Genomic DNA, 6,792 nt, shown 5'->3' on the forward strand with positions numbered 1-6,792 from the left:
TAAACTTCGGTTACAAGCAGGAATAGTTTTTCAGAGAGCTGCTGCTTTATAATGAAGCTGGACAGGATTTCACAAATTCTCATTTTCCTTTATTCTGTGGTAGCCAAAGAGCATCCACTCACCTTTAAAAGCTCAACTGACCTAGTGAATCCATGTCAGTCTTTTGAGCAGCCCACATTCTGGCTAATTCTTAATTCTGCCTCCCATCCTAGGGCAACAGCAACAATTTCCAAGGAAAGTTACCCCTGAGCTGTAAAAAACCAGGAAGCATTCTTCCCACAACACAAATTAAATGGCTTTTTCAAACAGTAGGAAATTATTTTCAAAGTGAACATACTACTGCTGGAAATAGAGTGTGTGATGATCTCATAAAACCCAATTAGCCCACACTAGGAGGAGCATGCTAAATGTCTCTTAGAGAAACAGTAAGATACCACTTTTTCAGTTACCTGTTATTTTATTTTAATTAAGTAGGCCTCCTGTTTGAAATACCTTCTGCAGTCTGACACCACCTGACTGGCTTAGAACCAGCAGCAGCTTTTCCAGTGGGCTGCTGAGACCAGCAGCAGCAGTTAAGTCACAAATTGCAGGTAAAGAGCTCCAAGAGCAGTGAAGGCTGGAACTTACAAAACTTTAAAATTCTGGAGATAGAATAAAGTGAACAGTCCTTAAGAAAAAACAGAGGATACCTTAGACTTGCTCCAAAGCATTACCTTCAGCTCCAGGGACATTTTCTTCTGCTGGCATGTTTCTTCTACTTTGCCCTAAGTGAGAAGGTCCATCCCTTCCAATGCCCAGGCAAATTTGAAGCAACTGCTAGCTTTGTTCTAAGGGAGAGAAAACAAGTTTACTGTACTCCCCGGGACAACACACTTTTAATTCAGTTTTGATAGTCTTTTGCAGGTAAAAATAGATCCATTAAAAAAATGGAAATGCTTTCTGTTTTCTTTAAACTTAGCACAGACTGCCTGTATACACCAGCTACAGCAGCCTGGAGTAGTTCCCTTAGTGCCAGTGGAATTTTCTGATTTACTTCCCAACCATCAGATTCAAGGTTCTGTTTTCCAGAGTAAGGAAGAGTATCTTCCCAAAGTTCCCCAACAACACAATCCCAAATCCCTTTTTTCTCCTTGGCAAACCTTGTGCTTTCTTCCAGCCACACACACATACAGGTGACCACACAAAAGCCAGCTGGCAACTTGAACTGGGAAGTAGGAACAGTCTGCATGTGTTCACTGTTGCAGTCTGGGCAATGCAGACAACAGCAGCTACCTCTTCTTCAGGAGGGCTGGCCCTTGCTCACGTGCTTTAATATAAAACAAAAATGATTAAAAACGAAGACAGCTTCCTAACCCAAAAGGTCAATATTCCACTGCTACCTACTGCTATTTCAGTCATTTCTCAGGGGTGTGCAGTGACATGATTGCAGAGAGGCAAAGGGCACAAACTGAACAACAAACAGGGAATTCCATCCTTTGGAGGACATTGAAGACTGGACACAGACCTGGGCGATTCGCTGTAGGTGACACTGCTGTGAGTAGAGAGGTTAAAGTCTCCCTGGATGCCTTTCAACCTTACCTAGTGTGTCAGGAGCCCCACACTCTTCTGTGGACAGGTGCTATACCACAGTCACTCTGTTTATACAGCTCAAAAAATCCCCACCAAAGCCAACCAAAATGAAGGCAGCAGATAATTCCTAATGATCAGGTCAGCCTAGCTACATCAGAAAACAGGACAGGAGCCCAGCACTGCCTTTTCTATACTTGTTCCTCATTGAAACTTGCATCAGTGGAGAATAAAAATCAAGTTTTGGGGTTCATTTAAGAGCAATTCTTTGAATTTTACCTCATCAATAAAATCTCTGTAATAATTTCCATTTCCTTTTAAGACTGTGGCTAGCAATAACTATGTAAAACGGTTTGTGTAAGAATATTCTGAACCAACAAATTAACGCTTAACATGGAAACAGGGCATGGAGACAGGCATTAAAGATGAGCATTGCTCAACAACAGCTTAGTGCAGGGCTGCACACAACTCTTGTAACTTTGGCTACAGCCTCTATTTACCCCAGAGACCCGCTCTGCAGGCCTCACAGAAAGCACGGAGCCTGAAACCAGCATCCTCTGCTGATGTGGAATCCTCCTCGGGCTCCTCAGGCTTGAGGGCCCGGATAAATCACCACAGGGAAGTGCTGCGGCTGCTACAGGGCTCCTAATTTTACACCGAAGTTTTATTTTAAATGTAAAGAACAGCTGGGGGAAGAGCAAGGCATTTATTGTATAATCTTATAGTTTAATACCTCAAGTTCTACTTTAAAAACCAAAATAAACCAAAAAAATCAACCGACCGACCAACCAAACTGAAGCACTCCCCCGCTCCCATTAAATACTTAAAATCTGTGTCCCCAGAGAGGGACCCAGGCGCTGGTTCCCCTCACGCCGTACCCATGAGCCGCGGAACGCGGCCCGGGCCAGCTCTGCGTTCGCTGATCTGCTCCGGAACGAGGGGACATCGTGAGGGGACATCGTGAGGGGACAGTGAGGACACCCCGGGGACACGGTGAGACACAGCGAAGACATCATGCTGCCGGCCCGGCGCGGGCGGCCCGGGGCCCTCAGAACCCGGCGGGCGGGAACGCGGCGCCCCCTCGCGGCGGCCACCGGAAGTGCCGCCCCGGAAGTGGCGCCCCCTCGCGGCGGCCACCGGAAGTGCCTCCCCGGAAGTGGCGCCCCCTCGCGGCAGCCCCCGGAAGTGCCGCCCCCGGAACCGCCAGGCGCCGGGAGCCGCAAAGATGAAGGGACAAGTAATTCTCACCATACTCAAGTGCAGATCAAACAAAAATAACCACCCCAAACCAGTCACGTCAATTCATCTTGAGTTACTTTATTTTTCACAATAATAAAAAATAAATTAGTCATAAACAAAAATAGTTAACATTTTTTCATCAAAGAGAAAATGTATACAATATGAAAATGATGCTGTACAGTTCTGGTTCAGGTACATTGCCACGGATATATATTCCTGAACGAGTCAGAAAGCAATTTGCCTATACTCTCCCCCTTTAATTCACTCAAGGAACTGGCTAATCAGAAAGTTTAGAAAATTGTATTATGGATTTACAGTATGACATATATATATAAATATATATGTAATACCTGTGCTATAAAATTCCCTAAAAAGATGGGTTAGTATAATGAAAAAGCTGGACAAAATTTGAATGGTATATGTAAATAAATACATATTAGGTCCCTTTTAATAAAAATATCTGCCTATTCTAAATATTTGAAATATTTTGGTGCAGTGGCTTGTTCCATAGACACAGCTCAGCATTACATATTTCCCATAGACATCTTGTATTTACAAATAACATCAAAATAAGTTATAATAAAGTATATCCTTCTGCCAAAATCAATTATGAGGGTCAAGTAGACAATTTTATACATATTTAAAAAGTTAGGGTTTCTTTTGCCTCCCGCCCTTCCTGATCCTCTCTGTAGATCCTGAGTGACTACGATGGGACTTGACAAACTCGTATGTACCCAACCCCTGCCAAGGCCACTGGCCTCAAGGGACCCAGCCACAGCACGGGAACACAGGTCAGGACACGCAGCCACGACTGGTGCTCAAAGGTCCATCAGAATTAAGCTCCCCTCCTCTCCAGGAATGATGGTACTTTGCTCTATCCAATTACAGTACACGGGGATAAAGAAAACTGGGGACTCTCACCCCTCTGAACTTCTGGTTATTAAAAGCTGAGAAGCCAAAGAACCAAATTCAGGTCTCCCATGAATTCTCTTGAGAGAATTTTCTCCCTTTTCCCCAGGCCAAATTTTGCCCATAGTGAAACATTATAACAATTACAAGTTTGCTTTATGTTTAGTGGATGATTTTTCATTTCTGATGTAGAAATATTTATTGTACTCTGTTTTCTAAACAATGCCTAATTTAGTCTCCCACATACGTTCTGTAAGTTTAGAAATAAATGAAGTTGACTTTTGTGCTCAAAACTACATGGTTTTTGTTCCAGTTACAGGCATATACATGAATTATCTGCCCAATACACAGAACAGCTCCCAAGAAGTCAGAGACCCTAAGTCTCAAGAAAACCAGATAAACACATGGGTTTTTAACCATAACTCTTTCTGTGAAATAGATGTTACATATGAGAATAACGGGCCACTACAGACTTCAACAGCTGTGCAACCACAGGGTCACTGCACAGGAATTAATTCAGTATGTCCTTTACTACTGTGCATTTAAAACCAGCCAACACGGACAGACACAACAATCCAGAGGCTGACAAGAATACTACTCTCTTAACAGCTGGGCTTATTTCTAACACAGATTCTTACAAATCAAAGGCCAGTTCAGCATTTTCAGTAATTCTGGCAAGATTTAATATTGTTATCCAAAGGACAAAGGGATGAAAGTGAGGTAGGAAGGAGGAGAAGCCTTGGTGTTGGTGTAAGAAGGAGATAGATCAGGATGAAGATGGCGAAAAGCAAAGCCCTAAAAGGCACATTTTACTACTTACAGTGATACAGATTATAAAGTGAGGAGGCGAAGCCTCCTATACGAGCCCTATACGAGCCATAGGCTGTTAGGACCTCCCTCCTTCCTCCCTCAGAGGTGACCACTGGCACTTTCTAGGCCTACAGATTATATGACTGATACACGACTGCACTGTATTGCCATAAAACTGGGATCCAAGCAATACCATTGAACACTGCTTTATTCATAGGCAAAGTTCTCCATGTGCTGAAGTACTGGTAAAAGCAGGAAAACACGTGTGTAATGAGGAGGACAGCAGTTCTCAGTGCAGGGATCTGAGGAGGTGCTGCACTGAGCCCGTGGCCATGCAGTGCGGGTGGGTTTCAAGGCTGGCAGGCCTGCAGCACACCCAGGTGTCCTGTGCTGCTCTCCCAGCACTGCCCTGCCTCCTGACAAACCCTTCCCTGTTCACAGCCCTGGGGGCTGAAGGCCACAGACACCAAAGCAAACACTGTCCCACTGCTGGCCAAGTCAGACACATTCACAGGGTCATTCCCACAGGAGCAACCCTCATGTTTCCACACCATCTTCTGGCAGAGGAAGGGAGGACTCCATGAATTCAGTCTCAAATTTGGAGTGCATTTGGTGTCCACAAGGAATTCTACCTACATATGCTTGAAGATGACATTGCACAGGAACTAGCAAACCCTGACAGACCCTTGGTAAGCTGATAAACAACTGCACCAGGAATCCTCCATTCCACATGGAAAGTGCTTTGAGACACAGAGCCTGGTCTGGCTGAAACTGATTTTGGCCAGATGCATGTCTGTAAGACATGGAAGTCCATAAGCAGCTGGATTCTTTCAATAAAGTATCTAACTTATTCTGGTCTTCCTGAATTGCATAAGGCACCTTCAAGGCAAGGAAGCACTTTTTCCACTACTCTGCATGTTTTTGACTGTTATTAAAATGTCAGGAAAAGAAATTAAAACATTAAAAACCAGAAGTCTGCATAATTGATATTTGCAATTGATAATATGCATAATTTCTTACTTATACTGCTTTCATATTTGCTCTAAGTCTACTACATTCATTAAGGCCACCTTTGACTTACAGAAAATAAAGTCAGATCCTCTGCAGGCATCATCCTAAGCTGCAGCACTGCTCCATTAGAACACACACTTGCTACAGGCACAATTTCAAAATCATGCTTTGTGAGATGGTAAAATCTTAGCACAGCACTTGTGCAGACAATGTTAGTACATCAAAGTGCTGATGAAAAGGGCTCATTAGTTCATTTTGCAGGAACAACTACTTTAATAATGCTGACACATGAGAAGAGATGATAAATGATTAGTTTCAGCAGCATTCTGGCACTTTCCTTACCATTAGATATTTAATTAAGTAAAACAGTATTTTTTTGTTTTATCTGGTACATCTGAAAAATGTCTCTTGACTTAAAAAAAAGTATAATTTGTATAACCACAGCTCATTGCATTCAATTGACAAAGCTGTATACATTAGATGTAATACAGGGTTATACTGCTATGTGTATGTAATATTCTTTGATAGCTGTCACAAACAATGTTTATGTTACTGGCAGCTTAACACAGCCTACAAGATGATCATCTTTGTAAAATAAGCTAATGGCCATATATTCCAGAGCAAAGTAACAGATTTTATAAGATAGGAGGATCAGTCTGTGTGCTGAGTCACTGATGGCCTCACAGCCAAAGTGTGTGCAAGAAGAATTTGTTCTGACTGCAAACCAGATTCCCTCTGCATCTCATTCACCTTGGGGTTTTCAGGAAGCCTTCTTATGGAACAGGTATTTCCCTCTAGCTGACAGGAAACACTTCTTGGGACAAAAGAGACAACAGCAAAAATTATATAATGCATGTCTCATTGCATTCGCTGCAATGAGATACACAGATGAAAATCTGTATTCAGAAGAAATGGATCCCAGAGCTATTTACACTGCACTTCATCCATATAATTCTTTGGTCAAGAATCTAAGGAACATAATATGGTAACAAATCTGTAAGTTATCTTTGTGGATAAATCTTTGTAATACAAGGGAACAGGAGGACTGTGGAAGACTCATGAACTTGAATTAGAAGTTTCCTAATTAGAGTTTATCTTTCTAACATTATGTCTATTATTTACAGTGAGAAAGCTCAAGTCAAAGTGTACAGAAACAGCCAATGACATTTTTGGCTGACACAACCATTTATAGTCACAGAGAGTACCTTCAAATTTTAGGGGAAACACTTCTTCATTTCATGTAGCCAAACAGTATTA

Source organism: Sylvia atricapilla, chromosome 13 (assembly GCF_009819655.1).
Source record: "Sylvia atricapilla isolate bSylAtr1 chromosome 13, bSylAtr1.pri, whole genome shotgun sequence".
Classification (NCBI taxonomy): domain Eukaryota; kingdom Metazoa; phylum Chordata; class Aves; order Passeriformes; family Sylviidae; genus Sylvia; species Sylvia atricapilla.